General features: G+C 28.7%; 1 protein-coding gene across 1 annotated transcript in view; it reads left to right on the plus strand.

Annotated features, from left to right (window-relative positions):
* Positions 1-316: 316 nt before the first annotated feature.
* LOC132748429 (uncharacterized) overlaps positions 317-12,401 on the plus strand; it is a 39,285-nt gene continuing 27,200 nt past the window's right edge. The window contains exon 1 of the mRNA XM_060738042.1: positions 317-388. The gene's annotated coding sequence lies outside the window, so the exon portion shown is untranslated. The remainder of the gene's footprint in view (positions 389-12,401) is intronic.

A 12,401-nucleotide genomic window follows, 5' to 3' on the forward strand; every position in this document is an offset into this window, starting at 1 on the left:
GTAAAAATATTACCCGGTATAGGATTAAATATCAATTTCTTGAATATGTTTTGCTTACATATAAGGCAAGTCCTTCCATCATCTTTATAGTCAACATTGTTACGTATGGCGGCAATTGCAAGATAAGAGCCCTTACATTACTGTCATGTTAATGAATTTGCTGTTTTTGTGAAAAGAAAACATAAATAAACCTGTAGATATCAGTATATAATGCAGCTATATCAACATGTCCCAGTTTTCTATAGGTTATCAATTTAATTTGAATGATTGATTGTGATTGGGTATATAAAGAAAACCACTAGCATTTCGCAATTAAAAGTGCGTTTTATAATTTGATTGGGAATCTATGTAGAAGAGCTTAGAAGATATTTAAAGTCAAGTGTCTAAGGTAAGTCATGAAAACATAAATAATAATCATTTTCATAAAGAAAACAATAAATAAAATTTTATAAATTTTGTTTGAAGATAAGATAGACAATGTTATGTATATTCTTAATCAGCTAATGTGTAGTTATTTTAAATCAGCTAACGCTTTTCAATTAGAAGATATTTTGAATTTTCTCAAAATAAAATGATGAATGTTTTTCACAAATGGACCTGTTCATTCAGTATTGTTAGCGGGATAAGGGTTAAATGTGTAAAACATAATTATATGTAAAATTCTACTTTTAACGTTTAAACGTTTGTTATTTTTAATAGTGCACATCCTTTTAAAATGAAGATTTAAACACAGTGGAAGTTATGATTCCTTATAATGTATACCTTTGTTTGAAAAACACTACGAACATTATACATATATTTTATTAGGTTATTATTTATATCTGTTGTGTATTTTATAAAATTGCATGAACGTTATGTACATGTTTATATAGAAGAATTGCAATATTCTATAAATTAAAAAAATGCAATTAGGTGCCAAATATTACTCCAGTGTACTTCTGTTTTGACAGATGTAAATGCATTTTGTGTTGTAAAAGATTCCACCGTTCGAAATAGGATCACACTTGTTTATTTTGTTCGGAGATATAACATCACTTTGACATGTTGACTGTGATTATTTACCATTCCCTGATACATAATTCTAATATTACAATATGTTTAAATAGTAAATATCATTTTCTTACTTTTTTATTCAACAGACGTATTTTTTCAACAGACGTTCCACACTGTTGACCCTTCACAGATTTTTATCATGAATGCATTTAAAAAAGAAACTTATTCTCATGTTTTTCCTCTTACCAATTGTCTAGTTTCTTTGAGAGGTAGCTCGTAGTATAAATGTCATTTAAGTGAAATCTAATTATTTTTGTTAAATACATATGTACTCCAAAAGAAAAAATCAAAATATAAAAGCTTAGCAATTATATTTTAATATTTTGTAATTAAATTTAAAATCTCTTTCTTTATGAAAGAAAGATACTATAAGTTCATTTAAGCGAAATGATTCAATATTTTCAAAATGTCAAACCCAATTAAAGAAGCTATATAAAATAATTTCCCTCCAACTATTTATGTTTACAAATAGAATGGACTTTAATCTAAAATACTTTATTTATCTAATATTATTGTCACTGAATTTCAAAATAATGATTTTTTTGTTCAATAAAACGAGCTTGTATAGCATGCAAAACGTGATCTCATAAAAACTGTTATATGAAGTCAAAATGAAAAGTCCATGAATAATTTATATGGTGGTAAACGCCTTCCCAGCATGTGACTACTGAAGCCGGTAATTATAATTTTGCGGATAAAAAAGATAAGGTACAAAACTTATTATCAGGTCAACCAGTTGGAAAGATTTAACAGATGTTCATCTTTTATTACATTTTTTATTCATACACATTCATTAACGAACTAAAAATGAGTGCCCTATGCTAGTTTCATAACATTTTATTGCATTGATATGTATACATACAATATCCAATTTCACAATCACATAAGGGTTTGGGCCAAACATTCTTATATGATCATCGTTGCCCCTCCCTTAAATGATATAACAAGTGTTGCAAGTTTGATAGAAGTATCATTGGTTATAAAATTGTAGGATGTATTATCAATTGTTATAAAATGATGTAAAAAAAACAGTTATTATACTAAAAGGTTCAATGTACACTGCAAGACTCTTCATTCTATAGTAATTACAAATTGTAAATAATAAATAAAAAGCGCATTGCAATTTAAAGTAATTAAAAACAAAAAATATAAGCAATAATAATAATCGCAAAATGTAGGGTCTGTCTGAAAGTGAGACTTTTGAAAGGGGCTTGTATTTAGTAAAAGGAGTGAAAAATACATGTATAACATTACTATTCAGTATTGTAAGTCACGATTAAATGGAATTTTTTCCATCAGTTGACTTATCTGATAGGAATGTGATTAACATTTGTAGGAGATCTTACGTTGTTTCAGCTGCATCCAGGGTTGTCATACATAAACTGTTCACTTGAGGGCTGATCACATAATTCAAATTTAGAAGTATTTTACAGAAATGTGGTACATTGTATATTCCGATTTGTATAATACATTTTGTATATATTATTTTATGATTTATAACATCACTGGTACAAAATCTAGAAAAATGCATTTATTATAAAACCACGACATAGGAGTGCTATGAAGCTATTTCATAAAATCTTAATACACTAATGTTATTACTATGCAAATGAGGCGACTGTTCAACTAATTTAATATTAAAACGCACTGTATATAAAAATCACAAACAAAAATGGCGGACCCCGGCGACAGAACTGTTCAAATCCGAAATCTGATGAGGAGTCAATTAATATTTTAAAGTATAATAATGACAGCAACGATAATTTCAGACTGAAACTACACAGCATATCATCAGAACAAAAACAATGCCACTGACATTAAAAAAAAAGATTTGCAATGCACTCCGGCACAAGCTTATATTGCCATTTGGTCCATTCAATCAAATTCATAGGTTTTGTTGTAATGTCAACACATATATCAACATTACCAAGAAAATGTATAGTAACATTTTCAAGAAGAAAATTTATATCAAAAATGTTGTACCTTTTCATGATCCCTCATGTACATATTAAATCAAACCGAGTCTGCAATTTTCATCAATGCTTGCGAGGGATCACCTTTCTCCATATCTTGGTAAAAACATATGAAATATCTTTACAAAATCAATGTTTTAGTTTCTTCACATATTTTTGTTGATGTGGCATAGTTATAGTTTTAACTCTTTATGTTGGCAAATTAATATAATATTATTATTGATTAAAATAATAAAGAGTCTGCAAGATCATGAGTTATCTCAACGATACATCGAATTATAACAGACAAAATGACTGCAATGGCAGGTGTCTGATTAATTTATCTAAACCATGTATACTCTGTATACCTCAGGCGACGGGAATAAAGTTCAGAGCTAACAAATGAGCAAGGTTATGGGATAATAATTCCGATGAATTACAAAATGACTGAAACTTCGAAAATCATATATTTTTTGTAGATGCAATTTACCAGTTAATTCCTGTCATGCATTTTTGATTCGTTCAATCGAATTCATAGGTGTTGAAAATAAAGAAAAGGAAAAATTAGAAAAGTAATATTATAATTATCTCATATCCAAAATAATAATGGTTTACAGTTAAAAAGAGAAATTTTTCATTAACACGCCTATACTGTAACGCTAACATTAGCGCACTTTAACGCTTTGTTTGTTTATAACGCAAATGGCGTCACGCACTAGTGTAATATCGTTTTATAACATGGCTTTATTACATTCATGCGCCTTGGTTTTATGAGATAAACGGTTTACCATTTTCTTTTTCAATACAAACATACTTGGAATAATTCTCATTCTTTTTTTAAAGTTGTGGTTTTCTAGATGAAAAGTGATTAAACAGAATAAGCTGTGACAACAAATAAATGTTCAGGATAGGCTTTTTCACTTAATTTAAATATTCCAAATTATCCGACACACATCTGCTCTGTATAGGATAAAATGTGAATTGATTAAAAGAATCTTTTATACGCCTTTGCAAAAGAAAATAATACGGTGCAATTTTCGTTTCTCTTATACTATTTCCTGAAACATCATATGTGGTAAAGTTTGTGCAAGGCATATTCAGTGTAAAACAATACAAATGCTAGAATGTCTGAAAACATCATGCAATTTTTCTTGTGGATAGAAATTGATTGCTAAGAGCAATCAAAATCAATTCGTGTTATCAATCTCTTTCAATCCATTTCCGGTTAGTTAATGGTGACCTGTGTATTTTTATCAATAAATAAATGGTCATTGATTAACATGTTTGCTGGAACTCAGATTTGACAGTCATGAAAAAGATAAAGTGTTGAGTGTTGAACAATCAATTATGTGGGCAAAGCCCTTCATTAGAAAGAAAAAATATTAAACATCGCGCAGAAAATAATTTTACTTCAAAAGATATACTGTATGTTAAGTTTCATTTAAGGGCAATGATAAGAATAACATGTAGTATTGCACATAAAACATACAAATAAAAAATGAGAAAAAAGATATACTAAAAAGATACAAAGATTCATGAACTTAAAGATGTAATCCTACAAATTAAGTTAACATAGTGAGTTATATTACCTACATAAATTGTCGCAGCAAAAAGGTTTAAGTCACCTGCGCACTTTTACTGCAATATCATACAACAAGTGTTATTGCATGTTTCATTACGATAAATAACTGTCTCGATCTAATGGATTGCTTGTCTCAAATTTTAAAGTGGCCTCCAACTTTTAGTTTTTGTTTGATAAACAATTCTGTGTTGTTTCAAACTAAGCATTGCAATAATTTTATCGAATGTCACTGTTAAGCCTACTTTAAGTGTTATCTATAGCGCGTCACTGACGAATAGAAGATTGGGAAATGAATCCGCTTACTAACTTTCATATAAAGAGTGGATCGAAGGGTTTATTTATTGTCGATGTATTTTGACGACTACAAATTTCATTTTTAACCTAAATTCTCTTGATTTGACAACTGTATGAAACGATTTATCTAAAATAAACATATTTAATCTTTAGAACAGCTGAAGACCGCTTGATACTGTAAATATGTTACATTAATGAAGACAAAAATGTTTATTTTTACTTTACATTATCAATTCATTCATTGCAATCATACATTGTTTTATGTATTTTAAGTAAATATTTCAATTCTGAATAATGGAAGAAAAATCATTTAGTATTTATTTACAGTTTTATTATCGGCGCAATCATGATTAACTTTAGTTAAAATCATCTATTTTATATTAACCATTCTATCACTCCACGTGATTTTGTGACTATAGACAAAGAAGGAAAAAAACCGGTGTTAAACTGACAATAAACACTGGTTAGGGACTACTTGTATATGCGGCTTTTATGTTTTCACCCTCGATTATATAGTTTACAATGCCTTTTAAAGCAACAATAAAAAGCATTTTAATTTATATATTCAGTTCTTATAATATTTTCTTTTCATACAATACCGAAATTATATCTCACATACACTAACGCCACATATTTGATCCATATCAGTTAATAAATATTTTAACAAAACGACGCCAATCCGTAAGCAACGTAATGACGTCATCGTAAGTAACAACTCATTCATAAACAAGCTGACGTTATTTCATACAAACAAGAATAATAAATGGGGCACTGATGTAACTAAAATACGACGTAAGTTTTTATTGTTGAAAACTTGATAAAATAACGTTTTTTCTTATTATCTATTTTGTTTAATAATTTCTATATCTTTGCAACAGTAGGGTGCGAAAATCGAACAGCGTTATACGAAAATCAGCACCGGAAGTTATTTCCGCTTGAAAAAATAACATTAATGATCTTCCTTATTTTATCGTGATAGAATCGAAATAACATCGGCCTAAGAGGTGTATATCGGCTATTTAACACCGGTTTTGTCGTTATGATGCGTAAAAATTAACCACTCAGGCCTACGGCCTTCGTGGTCAATTCCTACGCATCAAAACTCCAAACCGGTGTTAAATAGCCGATATACACCTCTCAGGCCGATGTTATTTCTTAATTAGACATTTTATTGTATTAATCTTAAATTAAATATTGATAAAAATACATGTAGATAGTTTAAAAAATATTTTGATTATAATCATTATCTTTTCATAATGTCTCCTGTTGTGCATTTCATTGTGCTCAGAATGTTTATTGAAATGATTGCGAGTTCATAATTATATACGAGTTCGGAAATTGAAATTGAAAGTATCCCTTGCATTTAAGACAGTTCCATGGTCCAAAAATGATGAAATATACAACAATTATAGTCGTGTATAAATGATTTGTATATTACTTAAAAGGACCATGTTTGATGGTCAGATTTTTAGTTGCGTAATATATATTTGCTATATATTAAGTTAACAAATAGTCCTTTGACAATGTTTCTGTTAAATCAATTTAGTAAAGGACTATAAACATGATAATGATTATAAGATTGCAAAATTTCGAAGTCTTTTTGATAAAAAACTTAATCAACTGGATGGTTTGTTCCAGGAAAATCATTATTTATTGATGATAACAGGAAACCTACCGCAGTTACGGAGCTGTTTGTAAGAGCCCGTCTACACCTATCCAAGTCTAGAATGCAAGTATCATATTCTCTTGTATTGGATAGTGTAGACACCCTACTTGAATGAGTTTTAAAGAGAAATTATGTGACATCCAAGAAGATAATTCCTTGCAAGAAAGTTAGAACATGTTCTATTTTTCTACAAGTTTTTGGCTGTCAAGACACTGATAACACCGGTTTGACACAAAACATGTGCCCGAAGGTTTGATAGTGCTGTTATTTTTATTATTTTCTGACTTTTTGTTGTTGATTCAGTGTACATGCCCTTTGAATTTCAGTAAATGATTACAATGTCTTGGTCAAAGGAACGAATCAATACGCTGATACACAGAAGAGCAAAAAAAAATAAATAAATAAATACATTGTAAAAAAATAAAAAAGAGTAAGTAAGTAAGTAAGTAAGTAACGACTTTATTTAACGAGGCTTACACATTCAGTTTCCCGATCTTCCATGTGGGCCTCAGCATAACATTCTTACAATCAGTTTACATGTACACAACATATACACAGCATATATACACAAATATTATTAAAATAGATCAATTAAATTGAAGTCATGATTGATAAAGCAAAAAATGATATGATAGTACAACAATACAGAGAAAAAGAGCAATATGTACAGATAGGTAAAACTAACTAATAGTACCTGTTTAAAACAATATTTTAGTACCTATTTAAAACAAAATTTATACTTATAAATACTCCATGGAAATTCAAATAATAATTTAAGTGATATTATTATCTAATACATATTGGCTCATGAGTTATTTTAAAATATAACTAAAATATATCTATATATATATACATAAATTTAAGTTCAATTGGAGTAGGAAATCATCATTGGCATCATTGAATCATAATTTTTTTTAAAGAGCGCTTTTTTCAGTAGAGTCAAAATGGATTTAAAATGATCTTGTTCATTTAGTGAATAACTTTCATCAAATAAAGAATTTGCATCAAATAAATTTTTGTCACATTTTTTCAATGAACTCCATTCTGTTTTAGCTAATTGCAACATTTTCCCGCTTTTTTTCACATATTTTACAGAAACATGATAGTCTTGCAAAGACAAAGGTATAAATCCTGGGCTATCTTAATGAGACATTTCAGTAAAAATTGTGCCTGAAAAAATGTTGAAAGGGCCATTTATTTAGCTTATCTAAATGTGACATGTAAGAAACTTGAATAGGTGTAGACACGGCCTAAGAATATACACGCTGACCCAAATCGTATGTTAGACATAGGAATATTTGAAATGTCTGTAAACAAATCTAAGTTACCAGTTCATCTCTATTTATTTATTTATTTATCATGATTATGAATATATTGTGAAATTTAGACGTTTTGCTTTTTCTGTTTGTGATCCAAAATTTTCTTAATTTCCTTATAAATGTATGTTAAAGCAATGTGTATATGTTGTTTTTGAGTTTGATGACAGTGCGGATTATTATCGGATGTTACTTTATTCAGTATGCCTCAAATGAAAAAAAAAAGTAAAAATGAGTGAAAACATAAAATGTTGTTTGTCCAAATAGGTATTGGTTGAATACCATTAAATGGTTAATGATTTTTTTCAAGAGTAATTATTTTCATTCATAAAAAAACATTCTTGACAGAATCATAATGAATTTCTAGTAAATTGTTTTTATAAGCGTAAACGATTTATATGAGTTTAAAATTTCCAGAAATATAAATTATGCTTTAATTTCTAAACATGTAGATCTACATGTAATACGTACAGGAAAATATATTTATTTGCATAAACGTCCTGGAATATATTAGTTTATGCATGTTTAGATATTTTATATATATTTTGTTTTCTTTTTTAACATAAGGAAACGCGTGAAATAGAAATTGTATGCAAAGTTTCAAAGGTCATATTGACAATGTCCTGTTCTTTGAATAGCACAAATATCTCCCACCAGTCCTGTAAGATCACAAGCTGAGTGATAAAAATTGTTGAACATACCTTACAGTACATGACTTTGCTTTCAATTAATTATTTATTTATTTCGTGAATTATTGACACGGTAATAAAGTTTATATGTTTTTTTTGGGCGATCATATCAAAGCCGCAAGACCTTTCAGATCAAAATCTTTAGAGTCTGTAATTATACCGCCAATAAGACAAATGACTATATTTGTATATCTCCATTTAAAAAATAGAAATGCATGGCGGCAACAATGTCATTTTATTTCAGCAATGTATTGTAATTCGTTCTTTATTCTATTGCTTTGGAAAACCGCCAATTCAATCAAATGATAATTGTTTCTATGTAAAGGAAAAAAAGAATACATCATATAAAATTCCTAAACGTCTAATTATCTAAACATTTAGTAGTTTACTTGTTTTACTAGTAGTTTGTCAATTTGAAATGGTAAATTTCATTGATAAGAGCTTTCAAAAGAACATAACTTTTACATTTTCTTGGTACAAAACATCTTTGGGCTAAACGCCTTAGCTAAAAATAATTTATTGAGAAACTAAAACAATGTCTAGTATTTGGTCCTCGGAATCAAGGTATATACAAGTATATATATATAAGACAGGTTAAGATCACTAAATAATTGATCACAAAGTATAAAAAGTTTTACAGCTTGAAACGTTTCGTGTAATTGTTCAGCCTTCGATAATCAAAAGAATCGTTCATTTAAATTCTCTCTGATTTATTGCTTTGTTAAGTGCTTGCTTCTTCAGAGTTATCTATTACAGAATGTAAGACGGTGAGAAAATCATTTGTTTCAGAGTATGTGTTAAAAAAGCAGCTTGTTGACTTCATTTCATGTTATGTTACCAGATCATAGTAATTCAAGGAAGTTATCATAAAATAAGGTATTTATATAGTTATGTTTAATTGATTGCTATCTATTACGTTAATGTGGGAACAGTTTATTAAATAAATATAAAAAAACGCTGAAGAGGTTTCTGTCTTTGATTGAAGTACCCATGTATAATGAATACTTTTTTGCAAAACTCGTATATATCAAAATAAATTTGATACCAAAAATTATAGTATTTCTAATTTAAGCCTTAACCTCTTTGATTTCATATATGGACTTATCCAATGATTAATTGTTTAGATTTGTAAATTGTCAATGTTGGTGATATTATGATAAGCTATGATATCTATCTATGATGATAATTTATAATTATAGGATAATTAGCTTTGTCATACTGGCAACGGCTTATCTCCTCCGGTTTAAACATGGTAAGGGTTAAATTTAATACACTTTTACATTTGTTAAATTGTAACGGGTACAGATTCGATTCAAAATTTGTAAAGGGAACATTTGCTTTTTCACTTCGATTTTATAATTTTTATTAACAATATCGTAGCATGATAAAATTTAATTTAACAAGGGTGATGTATGAAAAAAGCAAGCCGTCATCATTTAACAATGTCGGTAGCTTTCAACACATGGTGGCATATGCAACTTATCCGCAAACAAACCTTTATCATGATTAAGATATAGTTCAATTTGCGCATCAATAAATTGACTATGCTAATACTGTTTATCAACAATTTGTGAAGATATATATCAATTGTTCAACAAAATCTCGCATGATAATTAGCGGATGAGAGAGGCATCTTTGCATGTCAAATCAATAACCAAATGTATTGTTATAAATGCAATGTGTCTTCTATTTCACGAGTTCAATCCCTTTGTTGTCAGAGTAGCAATAATATGGCTTTTCAGACATATCTTATTAATGTTTAATTCATTTTCCGATAAAATTGACATGTTTATCACGTTGTTTACGATATTTGTGACCAATACCTTTAAAATATTCAAAGTATCTAAAACACTCATTCTTGTGTATGTGTTGCAAACAGGAATAAATCACATACATTGTACATGTATATACAAGTGTTAACGATGTGAATAGATGTACATTGTAACATTGGAATGTAGTAAGTTAAAGCTAAAATTGCTTCAATATCTGTTTTTCAAATTTGCTGTAAGAGAAATACGACTAGCACCATCATTTGATTAAATATTTGGTTTGTCACTTTCGAAACACAACTACGAAACGCTTTATGCTAAATTCTAAAAATTCACTATTCACAATAAATGTTTTTATTTGAAATATTGTCAAATGATATATTATTAAGAGCAAGTAATATTTGTAACTATAATCAATTTTTGAAAAAAAAATATATTTCAGTTCTTTGGTGACTGTTTTGAATTGTATTTGCATAATACTCAAATTGTGATGTTTTTTTCACATTAAGTTAGATATTACTAGCTTATTTTTCCAACAGGGATTATTTCCCGTGTTATAATTGCTAGAATCTTATCAATATTGTCTTCAACTCTCTCCATGATTTTTTTACCTATAGGTGTATATGAAACAGTTTTTTAAGTTTCAAATCAATACGACTGCAACGATTACTACAGTAACTGATGTTACTTTTTTGGTTTTGTTTGTTTGTATTTTTTGGGGTTTTTTTGTGATTTTTTGGTTCTATTTTCATCACAATGTCAAAGTTTATGTCAATTCATTGACTTGTATACATAGGGTAAATCAGTGTTTATAATTATACTGATGTGATATTATCTATTAGATCCACATTCACACGCCGTTTTCATGAGTTTTTTGCTTGTATGTTATATCGTTCATGCAAAAATGAGATTGATTGATGGTTTTAAAACCCCGCTTAATTTTTAAGGATAAATTGGAAGTTACAGTCTAATAATTTCAAATAACCTTGAGAGGATGAACATAAGATAGTGATAAAGTCATTAATCACCTTCCGACTCAACTTCAACTAAATTGACGGTTCCTTATGACCTAAATTATGACGGTGCGCCGTAAACAAGCCTCTCCATAAAAAAGGAACTAAAATAAATTAAAGTCACAATCAATATTTCATGATAATAAAACGATCACATTTATATCAAACAATACCACCTTGTATTCATTTTAATTTGTCGCAGAGAAAGTCAGAAACACCGCTTTAAGAATGTTTAACGTGTTTGTTTCTGCTTGTTTTTGTTGTTGTTTACATATTTTATTTGTTCAATTTTTTTGTAATGTGTGTAATGTAGAACTTGTCAAGGTTACGAATGACAAGCTTGAATGTTCTATTTGGTATAACTCACATCCACACTCAATGCTGTAAACAGCTATCAAGCTTAAATGAGCATAAATATGTCAATATGATGTAAAAGACATTGTTAAAGCATCTACATGATCTATAGAACCAGTTTTATATTATAATATACATGGTTATCCCAACCACGCTAAATATTTCAAAATTAACAGACTTTTCCATCTTTTAACATGGACTAAATCATTCATCATTTTTGAAACTATAAAATAGATACTATCTGAATAAAGAACAGTATAGAGTATTGTCAAAAGGTAAAAATATGTTGTCTGATCTTTTATATTTGCATGTTTTTTACATCCGTATTTTATTTGTCGCCTGAATTCTACATGTTAATAGCATCTTTAGTTGTTACAGTTGACAATCATTTGTAAAACCTATATTATACAACTATTAGGGACAAGTGAGCCGTGATATTGAGCGGCAGATGGCATATTGACAGAGACAAAAGGTCATTATGGTTTTCTGCCTTTGAATATATCACAACATATTCAATGGCTCACTAGCCTAAAATTGTATTATTACATAGATAGAAGCCATAGATTAAAAAATAGACAAAAATCTGGCATAATGACCGAGGCAAAAGGCGAGGTTAATATAATTTTCTGCCATTTATCACATCATATTCAATGGCTCACTAGCCTAAAATAGCATTATCATATGAAGGCATATAATTAAAAATAGACAAAAGT

The sequence above is a fragment of the Ruditapes philippinarum genome, unplaced genomic scaffold, assembly GCF_026571515.1.
Source record: "Ruditapes philippinarum isolate M1 unplaced genomic scaffold, ASM2657151v2 ctg12861_1_1_1_1, whole genome shotgun sequence".
Lineage (NCBI taxonomy): Eukaryota > Metazoa > Mollusca > Bivalvia > Venerida > Veneridae > Ruditapes > Ruditapes philippinarum.